The sequence below is a fragment of the Monodon monoceros genome, unplaced genomic scaffold (assembly GCF_005190385.1).
Source record: "Monodon monoceros isolate NGI ecotype Baffin Bay Population unplaced genomic scaffold, NGI_Narwhal_1 Super_Scaffold_14, whole genome shotgun sequence".
NCBI lineage: Eukaryota > Metazoa > Chordata > Mammalia > Artiodactyla > Monodontidae > Monodon > Monodon monoceros.
In genome coordinates this window covers 68,812,522-68,831,227 of record NW_021703770.1, presented here as the reverse complement: position 1 = coordinate 68,831,227, position 18,706 = coordinate 68,812,522, and positions in this window count along the sequence as shown.

The following is an 18,706-nucleotide window of genomic DNA, read 5'->3' as shown; positions in this document are numbered from 1 at the left end:
GAGCAAGGTGATATGTGTGTGAAACTGATAAGAACGGATAAAGAGGGGCTTCCCTGGTGGCGCAGTGGTTGAGAGTCCACCTAATGATGCAGGGGACGCGGGTTCGTGCCCTGGTCCAGGAAGATCCCACATGCCGCGGAGCGGCTGGGCCCGTGAGCCATGGCCGCTGAGCCTGCACGTCCGGAGCCTGTGCTCTGCAACGGGAGAAGCCACAACAGTGAGAGGCCCGTGTACAGGAAAAAAAAAAAAAGAATGGATAAAGAAAAATAAGGCAAATATTTAATGAAGTATATCTTATTCAGTGCTCACTGTCAAAGGCTAAAAACGGAAGATATTCTTTGATGACAGTATTTGTTTGTTATTATTGACGCATGATAAATCTGGAGGATAAAGTAGCAAAGTGGCAAAAGAAGCACTTCTACTATCCTTGACTCCTTCACCCAAGTTTGAAATATTTGGCCAGCGGTGAATCATCCTCCCCTGGTTTGACTGAGAACTTACGTGCAGAAAGCTATAGTGTACACAATGTGGATGGTAAAATAAATACAAAATGCATTTTCTCTCAAGGAAGAATTCTGAGAAAGAAAAGAAACAAAGACCTAGACGTTTGTGAGTGAGCCTACACTCTTTGCCCAGGAAGGAGGCTGGATGGGCAACTTCCCACTGCCTCTAACCAACCCCACCAGCAAGCAGAGGCGGTGACTCCTGCCTAAATACAACACTCTCACCCTCTGCCCTTCTACCCTCATTCTCTTGGGTCCTAATATCGTCCATTTTCTAAACTTGCCCGTTAAAATAGAAATCTCCCTGGGAGGGGTGTAGCTGGCACTAGAAGCTAACACCTAACTAATCTGTTACCTGCTCAGCAGAGATGGTTCTTATCCTGCTGAGACCAAGAAAGGGAACAAGATGGGCACATAAGAGCATGTGAACAGCCCAGGTAGAAAGGAAGGATGGATGACCCATAGAGAGGGGACCCAAAAGCACGTTGATAGTTTTGCCCAGGGCTGTCCCTCCAGCTCCATTTCTGTGCAGGTGTGACATGGTGCCTTGGGGTTCCAGCCTCTGTTCTTAGGCTTCCAGATCTCTGCATCTGGTGCTACCCATGGTCCTTGACTGTCGTGGGATTCAGCTAGATTCACACTAGCTTCACGGTAAACGTGACGCTAGAAGAAAAAGCAGCCTGAAGGTCAGAAGACCTGAGTTCTTTGTGACTTTGAGCCATTCAGACCTGCTACAGACTTCAATTTCCACATGTGTAAAAAGGAAAGAGTAGATTACGTTCCTATTCTGCTCTGGGGTTCTCCCTCTCCCTGCTCACTTATCTCCCAACTCTTTTTATTGTAATTAACCTTCTGTCACTGGTGGTAAAAAAAACATGGCAGCTCCCAAAAGGTGTAAACAACCCAAATGTCCATGGGTGAATGGATGAACAAAATGTGGTCTCTACATACAATGGAATATTATTCAGCCTTAAAACGGAAGGAAATTTTGACCCATGCTACAACTTGAAGACGTTATGCTGAGCGAAATAAGCCAGGCTCTAAAGAACAAATACTGTATGATCCCACTTTCATGAAATACCCAGTCAAATTCCTAGAGGCAGAAAGTAGAACAGAGGTTACCAGGGGTGGAGAGGGAGAGGGTTTGAGGAGTTACTGCTTAATGGGTACGGAGTTTTAGTTCAAGGTGATGAAAAAGTTCTGGAGATGGACAGTGGTGATAGTTGCACAGCACTGTGAATATAATTAATGTCACTCAACTGTGGTTAGAATCATATGTTTTATCTTGTGTATATTTTACCACAAAAAAATTTTAAACAAACAAATCTGGATGTGTGCATTGGGAAGGTGGCTGAGAACCTGTTTGTTTGGTCTGCCTGGTGCCTTGCGCCTGACTTTTCTGTGTGGCTGTTTGAGTTTTGACCCAGCCTCAGTCTTTGCCCGCATGACAAGACCCCCTAGGTATCCCTTTCCAGGGAAAGCTGCTCACTCTTCCTCAATGTACAGGTCTCTCCTGGACCTGACCAGGTATCGGTGTTGCCACAGCTCTTCCCAAGCAGAACCCTGAGCTGTGGCCTCCGCCATCCTGTGGAGCCATCACTCCAGACTTGAGTCTGGCTCTCCCGCGTCCACTGAGGACGTTGCTTGGAGCCACCCTGCTTCTCAAGTGCTTCCATGTGTAGCCTGTATCCACAGCCTCCATCCTTGCCCGTGACCTCATGGAGACCCCACCCGTCAGCCTCTCTCTCCCCAAGCACCCAGTCTGCCTCTTGAGGGGTGTCCACACTTGTGTGCACTGGGACCGGTGCACATCGGCTGATGGTCTGCAACCCCAGTCGAGCCCAAAGTAAAGTCCATCAGGACTTCCCTGCAAGTCTGTTGGTGACTTCCTCTTACACTCCGTAAAACTGCCCTCTGTTTAAGTCTCATTCCATTTCACTCGAGGCCTCTGCTAATGCATGTTATGGGGCCCTGTTTGCTCATGTCCTAGCCTAGCTCTGCAGGAACAAACCTCATTTGTAACCGCTCTTTTTGCAACCCTGCAAAAGTGCTATGCTCCCTCTGCTGCAAGTGTCCGCACCAGCAGAGCCCACTGCCTGGCATGCTGTTCCTTCCCTCTTCTTTGTCTAACAAACTCCTACGCATTCCTCAGGGCTCAGCTGGACCTCATCTCCGAGAAAGCAGGTGCTGGCCCCTCCCTCGTGCTGCAGGAGAAGCGTGTGTTCCCACAGCCCTCTCTGCTTCTTCCTCCCATCATACTTGTGTTACAGCTTCCCCAGATGTGAGATTCATGAGGGCAGGGACCGTGACATCTTCATAATGGCATCTTCATAATGGCATCCTCCCAGTCTGACACAGGGCCCAACACAATATAATTGTTGAATAAGTCGCTGAATATACTTTTAAGAACACATTGTTATAGGCTTGTTCTAACTGATGATAATTTGGCTTATAATTTTATTTCTATAATTTTATTTTCTTCTTATAAATATTGTCGTTACCTTTTATGTTATCTTTTTTTTTAACCAAAGACTAGTTAATCTTAATACTTGGTATACCAATTAGAATTAGGTTCGGCCAGGGACTTCCCTGGTGGTCCAGTGGTAAAGAATCCACCTTCCAATGCAGGGCTTAGTTGCCCCGCAGCATGTGGGATCTTAGTTCCTCAACCAGGGATCGAACCTGTGTCCCCTGCTTTGGAAGGCGGATTCTTAACCACTGGACCACCAGGGAAGTCCCCAGTCATGACATTTAGACTCAGGGGTTTTCACATTAAGCAAACCCCTAAATTTCCAGGTTTTCTCCTATTACCAGGCAATGAAAGAAACAAGTGCTATCACTGTGTCCTTAGGATGAGGCTCAGAGGTGGGGGGAGAGGGGGTGGAGGTGAGGGGTGTCAGTAGAGAAAGGGCTCAGTAGGAACAAAGGCAGGATGTCATGTTTTGTTTTTGTTTTTTTTTTTTTGCGGTACGCAGGCCTCTCACTCTTGTGGCCTCTCCCGTTGCGGAGCACAGGCTCCGGACGTGCAGGCTCAGCGGCCATGGCTCACGGGCCCAGCCGCTCCGCAGCATGTGGGATCTTCCCGGACCGGGGCACGAACCCGTGTGCCCCGCATCGGCAGGCGGACTCCCAACCACTGCGCCACCAGGGAAGCCCAGGATGTCATGTTTTAACACATCTTGTCTAGCCCCTGAGTCTCATGGGCCAGCTTGGCTTTGTCCTATTTCTCCCTGGCTAGGCTCTCTGGGGCATGTTCCTAGCCCTTCCCATCCTTGAGCACCTGCAGTTCCACCCCGGGAAGCTGGAGGTCTCTGCTCCTCCACGGGCCACTGTAGACGCCCTGCTCCAATCGCCCAAGATGGATCAGTGGCCACGATCTCTGCCACTGGACAGGCTGCAGATATTGCTTGCGGGGGACCCCAGTCTGCACCACAAACCTGCTCTTGCTTGTAACCAGCCTTGTAGCCTCAGACACCAGCCCACATGGCAAGCCCTTCACTCACCTAGTCTCTCTTTCACTCTCATTCCAACCTTCTCCCTTCTCCATCTGATCTTTTTTCCTTCCCTTATTTTTCCTCCCTCCCAGTCCCTTCCAGCGTCCTCGGAAACCCTGATTGCTCTCACGGCTTTGTCCTGTTTTTATCCTCCAAACCTAACTCACTGTAAATCACCTACCCTGAATCTCTAGTCATGGCAGGGCTGGCCCTCCTTCTCTCCTCTGCAGCTGAGGCCACTGCTCCAGGCTCAGCATTCTCCATCCTCCCTCCCCGTAGGCTTCTTCCTCTCCTCCTGCAGACTTGCGAGAGCTCCTATACTTTGAGGAAGGGTGCTTTTGTCTTTGCTGCTCTATCCCTTTCCTTTCTTTCATCGCCGAATAAGGAAATACACAGTATCCACTGCTCCCAGTGTTTCATCACCGCTCCTAACTCGATTCCTTGTCATCGGGTGGCACACACATCTCTGTGGTCATCAGTGACCTCCAAATTACCTCATCCGATGAAGGCACCAGATTCCTGGATTAGAACACGACACTAAGGTCATTGTCCTTCCATCAAAATTTCCTCTTGCCTTCCATCACACTACATACTCTGGTTCTTTTCTTACCTTTTTATGACCACTCTGATAAGCAATAAAACATCAGTGCTAACAGCTAATGTTTCATGAGCACTTATTTTGTGTCAGGCAGAAGGTAAGGTGCCTTATATACATCATTTCCTTTAACCCACAGAGTACTGACTCTGTGAGGGAGATGCAATTATTATCCCCACTTTACAGATAAGGAAACCGAGGCTTGTCGGTGTACAGAGGTCAACAATGTGCTCATGATGACAAAGCTAGTAAGAGTTAGAGCTAAACTCAAACCGTTTGCTGAATTCCAAACCAGGACAGCACACTGCTGCTATTCCACCTGTTGTTCCTCATTTCCTGATTTCACCTTAAATATGAGACTTTCCTAGGACTTTCTGTTCTGGACTACCTGCTCCCTGTCTATAGACATTTACTTTTACAAAGCAGTGTTCTTTCATGGAGTGAACACTCTCTTTTATTCATTTATTCTTAACCTCTTTATTATGGAACGGTTAAACACACAGAGAGATAGAGAGAACTGTGTAGTGACCCCCTCCCCTGCCCCCAGGCACCATCACCCAAGTCCAACAGTCATCCACGTATAGCCATGCTTGTTTCATCTGTACCCCGCCATTCCTCATGCCCCACCACTGGATTATTTTGAAGCAAATCTCAGAATCATATCAGTTCATCTGTAAAGATTCCAGTATATTTTTTTTTAAATATAAGGACCCTTTAAAAAAAGCCTTAACCACAAAAACATAAATATGTCTAAAAATGAAAAAGAATCCCTTAATATCAGCGAATATCCAATCAGGTCATATTTCCTCAGTTGTCTCATAAATGTTTTAAAGAGTTGCTTTGTTCAGATCAGGATCCAAACAAGGTCCACACATTGTACTCTTTAAATCACCCTTAATCATTTGATTCCCTTTTTTTATTCCGCTGCACCACCTCGCCCCCGAAGTTTATTTGTAGAAAACACCAGCTCATTGGTGCTCAAAATCCACATTCTGGATTTTGCTGATCACATCCCCATGGGGTTGTTTATCACGTTCATCCCCTCCACCCACCCAAATTTCCAGTAAACTATAGTCAGATCTAGAGATGTGAGCTGATTCAAGTCCATTTTTTTGGCAAGATGATTTCAAAGGGGAAATGATATAGCTCCATCAAGAATCTCATTTATTTAGATGGCTTCCAAGTCATCCCTTTATCTTCAGCTAACTGGTATTTGGCCATCATCTCAAAATCAGCACGTCTAAAAACAAATTTATCTTCCCCCGCACAAGCTTTGCCTCTCGACGCGGCCTCTGTTTCGGCCATTTCTATTGTCCTTTTAAATGGCTTGGGCTCCTAGTCTCAGGGCCGCCCTCCACTTTCCCTTGGCTCCCATATTCAGTCACAAAGACCCTCCAGTTCTCTCTCTATAGAGTGTTAGCATACTTGCCCCTTGATTCTCACACCCATTGCCCTCATAAAGGCTTTAAAAATATTACAATACCCTACCCCCACTGGTCTCTCTTTTCCCCAGTTCCACTTTGTAAACTGCCACTGGACCAAGGTCATACCTGACATCTTCTTTTAGTGTTGAACATTGGAGAGTCAAACAAACACTGACTCAAGCAGTGGAATAAGGCAAAGCTTCTTTCTGAGGATAATCCTGGATTTGTCTCAAGGGACACCTATGGCCCTCGGGGGAAGGCGAAGTTGCCTGTCACCCTGGCAAAACCGCGCTTGCTAGCTTTTTTGGCTTTCCTGGTAGGGTGTTCACACTTGTGTTTGTCTGGTCCCAAAACATGTGTCTGGCCGTCAACCAGTAATACAGATTGCCAGCCACTTAGGCTCTGCCCTCATGTAAACCCGCCCTCTGGCTCTAATTACAAGCCAAGCACACAAATACCCAACAACACAAAGAACTCCCAGCTGAGAGAGGGAACATTCAGGGAAAATTCTCTAGTAGACACGGTATCTATCCACTCTTCCAAGAACTTTGTTGAGGTAAGTCAGTGACCCTCTGCATCCTGGGTGACTTTCAACCAAGACGCTCTTGAACATGACCCTGCTGACACGGCTTCTGCCAGGGGACACAACTTACTACCTTCCATGAGAATTCCCATGTGGCACTTTCTTGTAAAATTCGGCAGAAAGAACTGGTTTTCAAAGAGCTGGTATGACATTCTTCTATCCATAGGAAAAGCTATGGATTTATACTTTCACTTTTTACCCTGGCCATCAGGAGGCTCAGATATTGTACAGTTGCAAAGCTCAATAACCGGTTAATTTTTTTGGTTAGGAATTTTATATTTTCTCCGAGGTCTTGAGTTCAGATTCTATTTCTACTTGAATAATTTTGTGCTGTTAATTATCTAATAAGCTTCTTTAAATGCATTTTGAAATGAGTCCGTGTGTACCTTAAGTAAATAAAATGCTACTACATTCCTCCACCCAGGCAAAGGTCAATTGATTTACCTCATACGACTCCAAGTTTGCTTATTCTGTGCCTTCTGATTGGAATGCTGCCTCATCCTACTGTCCCACCAGCATCCCCCTCTCCCCAAAGCCCACCCACCCCAGATACCTCAGTTCAAATGTCCTCTCCTCCCCCATGAACCGTCCTGACTGCTGCAGCCTAGAGCAAGCTTTCCTTCCTCTGAGAGCCTTTCGTGTTGTTTGTACACTACTCATTTACTACTTCCCATGCACTCTCTTTTATTGTTAGTTTTATAAACATTTTTTTTAAAATTTGAAAGCAACTTGTGCACACAGTGGAAAATTCAAACAGTACAAGACAGTTGCACAGGAAAAAGGTATTTGCCATCCACAGTTGCCTCAGAGACAACGGCTATTGCTAGTCCTTTGTGTATCATTCCAGACACACCTATGAATTTATAAACACACACATGAATGTACATATATGCACACATATAGGTACATATATGTATATATGTGTGTTCTTATAAATCCTTCTGTCCTTTTTTCCACAGCTGTGAACATACCATATACATTCTTCTGCATCTAGACTCTTTTTTTCTGGTGGCGCCACATGGCTTGAGGGATCTTAGTTCCCTGACCAGGTATCGAACCCTCGGCCCCTGCAGTGGAAGTGCAGAGTCTTAACCACTGGACAGCCAGGGAGGTCCCTAGACTTTTTTTTTTCATACAACAATATATCTTGGAGATTATAGCACATCAGTACATACATATCTACCTCATTCTTTCTAATACCTGTGCAGCTTCTATAGTAAAGATAAACCCTAATTTATTTGATTAGTTACGCCATCATGGCCCATATCTCTCTGATTAAATGTACTCTTTCGGAGGGCAATGGAAGGGACATAACCACATTAGTATAGTCCTCCACAGATCCAGAGTATGGTACCTTCCACACAGGAAAAGCTTAATAAATAAATGATTGTCAACTTTTATCAGTAAATAGTCAAGCAGAAAGTAATTCTACTTTATACAAATGTTTTAGGAGTAACTTGGGAAAGCCTTATAGCACTGGCCACTCAACCACGTCCATCTTTCACTGGCACTTGCCATGGTTTAGGCTTGACCTTGAGATATACTAGGTCTCAGCTGATGAAGATGGGGCTGAGGGGGCCTGAGCCTGTGGCGGGGCTTCCAGGGAGGCACTGGATCCTGCCAAGGCCCCACGTGCAGAGTCAGGAGCAGGGAATCTGTAGGACCAAGAGAAGCACCCCAAGGAGAGAGCGTGGCAGTGCACTTGGGAGCCAGTCTCTGTTCTGCTCATGGCGGGTGAGGCCTTCACCAGGCAGTGAGTGAAGGAACTGGCTTGAAGGGCTCTCAGGCAAGGAGGAGTTACAAAGTGCCAGGACCTCTGCTGGAGGGGTCTTCGTCTTAAAAAAAGATGAGGCTACACCCATCTTCCTAGATGCGTTATGCATAACAGCTACAAGGTGGAAACAGTCCAAGTTTCCATCGACAGAGGAATGGTTAAAGAAAGTGTGTCTAACATGCGCCCCAATGTTCACTGCAGCACTGTTTACAATAGCCAGGTCATGGAAGCAACCTAGATGCCCTTTGACAGATGAATGGTTAAAGAAGATGTGGCACATATATACAATGGAATATTACTCAGCCATAAAAAGGAACGCAGTTGGGTCATTTGTGAGACGTGGATGAATCTAGAGACTGTCATGCAGAGTGAAGCAAGTCAGAAAGAGAAAAACAAATATCGTATATTAACGCATATATGTGGAACCTAGAAAGATGGTACAGATGAACCGGTTTGCAGAGCAGAAATAGAGACACAGATGTAGAGAACAAACGTATGGACACCAAAGGGGAAAGTGGTGGGGTGGGGGGGCGGTGGTGGGATGAACTGGGAGATTGGGATTGACATGTATACACTAATATGTATAAAATAGACAACTAATAAGAACCTGCTGTATAAAAAAATAAATTAAAATTTTAAAAAAGTGTGTCTATATATACAATGGAATATTATTCAGTCTTAAAAAGCAAGGAAATTCTAACACAAGCTACAACATGGATGAACTTTGAAAACATTGTGTTAAGTGAAGTAAGCCAGACGCAAAAGGACAGATATGAGTCCACTTATATGAGGCACCTGGACTTGGCCAATTGATGGGGACAGAGGGTGGAATGGAAGTTACCAGGAAGGGGAGAATGGGGAGTTAATGTTTAGTGGGGACAGAGTTTCTGTTTGGGGTGATGAAAAGGTTCTAGAGATGGATGGAGCTGATATTTGCATAACACTGTGAATGTACTTAATGCCCCTGGCTTGCACACTTAAAACTGGTTCAAATGATATGATATATATTTTACCACTATTTATAAAAGATATGAGGCAAGGGAAATGTATATTATTGTAGAACGTGGTATTGCTTCCCCAACGTAGTCATTTTTGTTCCGCTGCCTCGATCTGTACCCGCTCTGAGCTCACATGGACTATCTGACCCTTGGTGGGAGAGGTCTGCTAATATTACATTTTCTTTTCCTGAGAGAGGCAATAAAGAAGTAGGCTGGGGCTTCCCTGGTGGCGCAGCGGTTGAGAATCCGCCTGCCGATGCAGGGGACACGGGTTCGTGCCCCGGTCTGGAAGGATCCCGCATGCCGCGGAGCAGCTGGGCCCGTGAGCCATGGCCGCTGAGCCTGCGCGTCCGGAGCCTGTGCTCCGCCACGGAAGAGGCCGCAACAGTGAGAGGCCCGCGTACGGCAAAAAAAAAAAAAAAAAAGAAGTAGGCTGTTGGTGAAACACATGTAGCCATACTTCTGTGACTTTCAACCCAGGTGACTTAGGAGTGACTCAAGGGCAGTGGCTTGTGAGGGCCCTACAACAGCCCTGGGAGGACAGGGACCCGGTGGCTGGTGTGCAGCCTTGGGTCCACTCAGCTCCTGCCATTTCGATCCCAGGAAGCTCTGCCTGGGAACTGAAGTCAGCATGTGGAATGACATCCAGAGAAACTGCTGAGAGGAGCGCTTAGGAGACGGTTAACACAGAGTCTTGCTAGCTTTCTAAATGAAAAGCCCCAGTATAGCAGCTCCGTCACATTAGAAACACATTAGAAACATATTAACAAGTAATTACTTTGGAGGAAGTTAACTCTGTTAAATTAGATAAAATTAAGAATGTTTCTCCTTTCAGATTCAAGTACACAGAATTTTATTTTATTTTTTTAAATGATTCCTGCCTTTCTGTATCTGGCCATCCTAGTACCTTAAGTGCAACACTCATTCCGTAAACATTTGTCACGTGCCTCCTCTATGTCAGGCACTGTACGAGGTGCTGGTCCTGAACCAGCCTCTCACAAATCTGAGGGCTGTACTGGATGGGCGGGTTCGCATGACCACCGTATTTCTCTGTGGAGCAGTGAGCAGAGAGTAGCTTGTGTTTCCACCCAGGAGAAGGCGTTCGTTATAATTGGTTGCATCATTCTCAAGTCCGTCTTATCCAGAGCTGCAGCCTAAAGAAGATCTTGTAAAAATCAGGGTGCAGACGTGTCTGTCAAATGTGACTTTTCTCCCTTTAGAGCAGAGGAGAGTGTGCACAATTGGGTATAAAGGAGTTCAGTTCACAGCAGATCGTGACAAAGGCAAGGCATCTTTTCCCAGTTGTTGGATTTCTCTTTGGGATTGAGAAGACCTAGGTTTGGATCCCACCTTTGTCATTCACAGCAGGGCAACCTCTCAAGCCACAGATTCCTCATCTGTAAGTTATATGTTATAACTTATATGTGCATGATTTGCAAAACCCAAATCTAATATTTTTTCTACTGTGAATATTTTGACCAAGGAGGAAAAGGGCTGGAGTACCACATGCTAGCAATAGTTTTTGGCAAATACCTAAACCAGAGTTAAATGTAGGAGTATCATGAGGTCTGACACATGGGTTATGGAATTAGGTAACCTTAAATTATGACCTGTTCTCATTTTACATATCAAAGCACAACTCTGAGTTTGACATAGCTCAGCCTAGAATTGTCCAAGAACTTGCAATGATAATATTATGTCCCCCTGTATGACGCTGCCACTGCTGAGATCACCATAACAGAAACAGCACCCAAGGCCTTGGCCTGGTTAACACTGGAATCCAACCAAATGAGCCAACCAGCCACCCAGGGACTTAAGGGAATAAAGGGAAGAAGAGACATACTTAGTTATTTCTTTGTTTTTGTTAACATATTTATTTCCCCAAAGAGGATTTGAGATGGCCAGAAATCTCTGCATATCATATTATAATATAATCATATACAGCTCATGTCCCATATTTAAACAAAGGACCCGTGACTGTGGCTACTTCATGACTCCAGGGAATAATGCAAGCTGATCTTACCTGGTCCCTGGGAACCCTGCTCGTTATGTGGCCTGGGTCTGGGTCTCCACAGACAACAACGACTAGTGAACCTCGAAATTCTCCATTCATACTCCTTTTCCCCAGGGTGGAACATCACGTAAGAAAGTTGCATAACAAGTTGGTGCCTCTACAGTCTCAGCTCAGGACTCAAGGACTCTCAGGACTCAGGGAGGGTCCTTTTACTTTCTTTTCACAGCTTCTTTCTTCCCCGTGGAGACTGTTCCAAAAGTTAAACCCTTGCCTCAAATCTCTTGACCATTCATGAGCATTTCAATTTCAGTAGATGATTAACCACTGAATTAAGAAGAAAAACAGAAGCTATTATAAATGCATTTGCTTAACTTTCTGTCATCTCTCTCTACCCCAACCTACAAACTTATTGCCATTTTCACCAGCCTTTCTTTGATTAAAAAAAAACAGGTGTTGCTCTTCCCATCAACCGTCAGCTGGACGCTTGTTCCTCCCCGTAGCCCTTACTGTCCTATCCCAGCTCCTGTCTCTTACTCTAAAGTAATGCATATCACCCTGATCTTTAAAGAAAACAAACGAACAAAAAAACTATTACTCTCTTTAATGTGAGTTCTCCTCTAGATACTACCCCCTCTTTTTTTTTTTTTTTTTTGCGGTACGCAGGCCCCTCACTGTTGTGGCCTCTCCCGCTGCGGAGCACAGGCTCCGGACGTGCAGGCTCAGCGGCCATGGCTCACGGGCCCAGCCGCTCCGCGGCATGTGGGATCTTCCCAGACCGGGGCACGAACCCGTGTGGCCTGCATCAGCTGGCGGGCTCTCAACCACTGCGCCACCAGGAAAACCCTACCCCATCTTTTCTTCATTTCATAACCAACCTTCTGAGAAAAGAGTCTGGAATCTACATCTTCTGCCTACACTTCCTCAACGCCCATTCACTTTCTCTCCCCTCTGCGATTCAGTTTTTACCCTCAACGCTTGAAACTGGAAAGGTTAACAAAGACCAAGCCCCATGAACACTTTTTATTCCTTCCCTACCTGTTCTCTCTGTGACACTTGGCACTGTTGCCCCTTCCCTTCTAGAAACTATGCTTCCTTGATGTCTTACTCTTTCTTTCAGACAAATCTTCATACGTTTTCTCCAATGCCTTCTCTTTTGATGTCTCCCTTAAATATTTTTTCTGCCCATCTTGTAATATGTGTTTTACATGGATAAGTAATGGTCCCAGTGAATCACTCCGCTGGGCTCCCCTGGCGTTGAGCCTGGGCTGCACCATGTGACTCGCTTCGGCCAGTGGAACGTCAGCAAACATGAAGTCAGCAGAGGCTCGATAAGGCTTATGTAGTGAGGTTTGCCTTCTTGGGACACTCCTCAGGAACTTCCTTGTTTTCTGGATGACTAAGATGAAAGAAAAAAAAGAAAAAAGATGAAAGACCAAGTGAAGAGAGGGAGAGAGAGAGAGAGAGAGAGAGAGAGAGAGAGAGAATGTCAACTACCCCAGGTTTTTCCAGCTGAGCCCAACTCCAGATTAACCCATCACATAAATAATACCTTTTTGTTTTAAGCCACTAAGGTCTGGGGTGGTTTGATATACAATGATAAACAACCGAGAAAACCTGGTATTTTAAAGATTCCTGTTGTCATCCTGCTTTCCTCCAATGTTGCATATTTTTTCCAAACATCCCTTCTAGTGGATTTAAGTACCATTCATACCTCATAATTCTTACACCTACATCTCTAAACCAGATCAGTCTTCTAAGTTCCCATCTCTTACTTAATGGACACCCCCATTTAAATATGCCACAGAGCACCTCTAATTCGCACACCAAAGCCCTGTGTCGTTCTCCCACAAACTACGTTCCACTTATTCCTTACCTTGGATAATGATGTATCTACTTACCAGTCACTCACGGAGGGAACTTAGAAGTGAATCTTCGTCTCCTCCCTGTCATCTACTTATCGACAATCAGTCACTCACCAAATCTTATCAAGTATGTCACCTAAATGTCTCTCACATTTATTGCTTTATCTCCATCACCTTGAATGCTGCCCTGGTCAAGGGCCTCATCACGTTGTACTTTGACTATCACCAACATCTACTCATTGCCTCCCTGCTCTGAGGTTTGGCCGGGACATCCATATTTGTCCTGATCATTTTCCTGCTGACAGCCACCTATGGAATAAGGGAAAGATTTCTTAATATGCTACTAAACCCTTTCTGACCTGGCCCTACTTTTATTTCCATTCTCATTTTCCGCCCTTTCCCTGTGTACGCTGTGCTCCGAGCCAAATTACTTGCAGCGCCGACACTAGCCATCTGCCCCATGGATGTCTCAGACAGTTTTCCTGCCTGGTGTACCTCCCCACCCCTGCCATCTGCAGAGTCCTTGAAGACTCAGATTAAATGTCATATCCTCTGTGAAGCCTCCCCTGCCTCTCTGGGCAGAAGCAAAATGAGGCGCCTCTTCTTCTGAGCAACCAGGTACCCAATAGTACCACAATTGTACACATTTTAATTGTATTGACAGGCTTAAATGTCTGTCACCCCTAATAGATTCAGAGAGCTCCTCCAGGGCAGGGGTGGCTTTATTTTTATTTTCATAGCACCCAGCACAGTGTGTGATGCACAGCAAGTGCTCAGTAACTATTGAATGAATAAAACACTGTATTTCCCCACTTTTAATGTTTTGTAAAAGTATCTTATAATTGTCTCAGCACCATGAATTCCATTTATCAGTCTAGAAATAGACATGAGAGAGTTTAGGTGTTGCTCGACATGACTTAGGGTAAGTCTGGTGATAAGTCACGGAAGTTGGAGCCAGTAACTGAGGGGAGAAGAAGCAAATGCTTCATTCCAGGTGGGTGGCAGGGTCATGTTGGAACTACTGCCCCCATGGCCCCCAACAGTGCTCCTTCCAGACAGAGCGCCCCCTTCCTCCACCACAGGGCGAAGTGGTCATGCAGCGCTGCTTTGCCTGGAATGTCTTGAGTCTGAACAATAATAAGAATACAAGATGTGGGTAATTTCTTTTATTTCTCCCCTTCTCTTGCCTCATGAGTGTCTCCTCTCTTCTCTCCCTGCTTCTCATTTCCCACAGTCTGCCCCATCACAGAGATCTTTCAAAGTAAGGATCTGATTTGTGACTCTCTTGCTGAACTCTTCAATGAGCCCCCAGCACCTTTGGGGCGCAGTCAAGACCTCTCCTTGGCCCTATCTACTTCTCCAGTCTAATCTACTACCTCCCCACCCTGCCACTTGTGCGAGGGCTCTGGGCCACCTGGGGATGCCAAAGGACAAGGTATAGCCATTGCCCCCAAGTAGCTCACAACCCAGTGAGATGATAAGACAGGAATGAATGAATGAATGAATGAATGAATGATTTATTTATTTAGGCCGTGCTGCGCAGCATGTGGGATCATAGTTCCCCGACCAGGGATCAAACCCACGCCCCCTGCATTTGAAGCACGGAGTCTTAATTACTGGCAGGGAAGTCCCAGGAATGAATTGTAATTTAATGTAAACCAGTATTGATGGAGATGGGTGAACGAGAGGACAGCCAACCCACCCTGGGGGGTCAGTCAGAGAAGACTGAGCAGGAACCGCCGCCCTCCATGTTCCACTCAGTATGGAACCACTTGCAATGACCCGTGCTCACTAGGCTTTGAAACAGCTGGACCTCATGGTCATCTGTCCTGCTCTCTTTGTTCTGAGGAAATCCTCAAGCCTCCCTTCTTCTAGGAAGGCTGCTCTGCTGTCCCGGCACCAAGAATCACTCCCTTCTTTATGCTGCCACCAAGCACGAGCTCCGTGTGAACAGGGAGCTAACTGTGTCCTCCAAGGCTAAGAGAGAGTCAGCCACATAGTAGGCATTCAATCAATGTTTGCTAAAACTTAGCTAACCATGCTGTCTTTGGGAGCCAGCAGTGGCCTGACTGTAGCCCTAGTGGCTTTCTTTTCACCTGATATCTTCACCTTTCCAGTCTGGACAGTTGCCTGCAAAGGCAGTAGCAACCGGGTCCATTACCAGTGGAATATGGAGGCTGAACTTCCATATCCAGCCGGATTCTTTCCCCCATGAAAACATCACCCCGGAAGGTTATGCTGTCCTTCCAGTGATGCAGGAAATGCTTTTCAGATTTCTCTTTTTGGTGCTTTCTTCAGCATTTATAGCCCTCTGAATAACTATAGTTTTATTTTTCTCTATCTTTTGTTTCTTTTTCTTAATTTTATGGATTAAAAATACTTTACTCAGAATTTATTACAAGTCAAATTTTTAAAACTTTGTGAATAGCTATCATGTATACTATTTAAATTCTATATATTTTCAATGACAGTCCATCTTCATCATTTAAAGGCAAAATATACTGTCTGGAGCTTGCCAAAATCATTTGGACACAAATTTGGTAAACGATAAAGTAGAATAATATAGTTTTTAGTGGAAAAAAAGAAATTGGGCACTAAAGAGAGTTATTTTCTATTACTTGCAAATTGGTTCTGAACACAGTTTCAAAAGATGAGTTCCAAAAATGCATCAAGTAAGTCCTCAACACTGGAATTAGTGTAATTGATTTGTGTAAACTGATTTTAATGATTTGGAAGAGCAGATAGGGAAAAGGAGATAGTTTTAAACTGAGGGTGTTCTAAAGTTTGGGTATTAGAGGTTGATACATTATGACTATGTTTCCAAACAGAGACAAATATTTATTTGTCTAAGCAGTAATGCAGCCAAATTACAGGTCAGTTAGCGTTAGTCTGAGTTCTTGGAGGAGACTGTTTTCATTCATTTCATGGGGCCTAGAAAACCTTTTTTGTAACAGGCCAAGTTGTCTCTGGAATTTTTCTCAACAGCTTTCTGGGGGCACCCACTTCTAGGCCCACCTCCAGGCCCCTTGTACCTTTCCACTGCCCTCTGGCTACAATGAACTCAAGCCTTTCCTATTCCCCAAGGGCTCAGACTCCAAAGTTACCATTTTCTCTCAGCACTGAATCAAAACTACCAACCGATTAGGCTGTACACTCCAAGAGGGCAGAAACATGGTTCTGTTTTGTTCATTACTGTATCTCCAGCACCTAGAACAAGGCCTGGAACTTCTTAGACACTCAATGTTGAATGAATGAATAACTCTCTAAATTTGTTAGTCCCAGCTATGTGTTGGGAGGAAAGCAACCCATTGAACTAATTTACACTCATCTGTGAATGACCAGGAGTCCCTTATCTCTCCCTAAGGAATTTGCACACTCAAAGGGAAAGCTTGTGAATTCAAATTATTCTCAATGGGAAAACTTCAATAGTGAAGCAAATGGAGAGAAAACATTGGAGGCTAAAGGGTAGGGAGGGGGGAGGGGCAGGGGGAGAGGAGTTATGACTCCAGCAGGCCAGAGCTGCCTAGGAGTTTGCCCCTGAGGCCTTCCGCTTTCCAAGGCCCCTCTAGCTCTGCACCGTTACCACTTCTGAAAGCTTAGAGACTCCTCCATCCTGTCGGACCCGTGATGGGACGAGGAGGGAGATTAAACCAGGGAGGGGCTGCAGGGCTGTTGGTTTCCACCTTGAGCTTTGGCTGTACTGTTTTACCATTTCTCATATGTTTCAAAGGGAGGTGTCCTCACTTTCTAGTTAAACAGACAAGGGCACAGGGGGACCTCCTCAGACTCAATACTATTTGTTAATTAAAGGTTAACTAATATATTTTCACTTTATGTAGATGTCATTTATTTTTTTAAGCTCGTAAATTGACTTGAAATATATGCACATCTTACAATGAGCGGGGTATATTGTAAAGGATAGAGATAATCCCTTTTATACCACTTTTATGGGCTCTAATATGATCTGTTGCTAGTGATTTCTTTGCAGACATGTGTCCTGTCTTTAACCCCTATGCAGCCAGCACACCCCAAAGCATCCCCAACATGCTTTCACTGAGAGACATAAACTTAATGGAAATGTAAACCTAACCTCGGAATTCTGATTCTTGGTTTATGAAACGGACTATAAAAAAGGTAGAAGTTGATTTTAGTGTTTCCTGTTTTCTTAACGTCAGAATTTTCTGTAGTGTCAACCTTCTTTCTGCTGTTTATTTGTAAATCCCTTGAATGAAACATTTACCTCTTTCAAAAGACCATTCAAATGTATGATGAAAGAAAGCCCAAACCACGGCATTTCAATCAATGACAGTAAAATGTAACAAATATTTAGAAAATCATTGCTCATGTTAGGAAATAAATGTTTTAGTGATTAAGTCTAGGATAATCAAACTTAGGTATTGAAGAGTTGTAGTAGTAATATAACAAAATAGTTTTGATTAATCTTTGGTTCAAGTAGAAGTATCGTGATAGTCTTAGCACTACAGGCGCTGAATGAGGAGAAATTATATTTTGCATAGTTTTGCAATTTTCTGAGTTTATTTTGGAGTCCAATAAGAGCAATTCGCTTTCCTCTGTATCTATTATAGGTCTATGTTTGGTTGATCTACGTTCCTTCCTTGATTTAAAAATAAACGTAATCTTTTACCTAATAAAATCACCTTAAAGTGTACAACAGTTGACGGTTTAAAAGAATTATAACTGCTTGGTATCTACACATAAAAGGTGCTTGATAAATGTTTGTTAGATCCAGTTCCTAAAAGGAAAATTGGTAAAAGAGAAATTTCTCCAGGTTTCATATTAATTTTGTACCGGGAAGGAAAATAGAATAAGAGGCTTGGGTAATTGAGGCTAGGAGATCATACAAAAGTGCCATTTTGGCCAAAGAATGATTAAAACACTCTAGTCGTGACATGTTTAAAAATGGTCACACAACCTATTTCTTTGTTTCATAACCATCGCGCTCCCTCTCCCTTTTTTGGCATGGCAACAAATTCAACAAAATCAACGCCATCTAGTTAAACTTTTTGATTTAGTGCTGGGTCCGGCGGTCCTGTCAACGAGGAGGTTAAGACAAGCAACGTGGGGAGGCAGGAGAAATCTATCTGAAATGGAACGTGCCCATTCTAAATAATTTCAGGTGGGAAAATCGTTCCAAGTTGACGGATAATTGCAGAAAGGACGTCCCAACCCCTCGAGCCGGGGCCGTCCGTCCGCGCAGCCTCGGAAGCCCCTCGCCGCGGCCGGGAGGACCGCCGCCGGCCGGGCCGCCGCTTCCTGCCCGCGGGCGGCGCACCCGGACCCCGGGAAGGTGCCGCTTGGGGAAACGTGGCACCGTCTCCAGCCCGCGTCCCGGGCGCTGCCGCGCGGCGGCCGAGCGCTCCAGCGAGCCGGGTCGGGAAGGCGGCGCGGCGGCCGCGCACCGGCCCGCGGGCAGAGCCGCCCGCAGCGCCGGCGCCCGT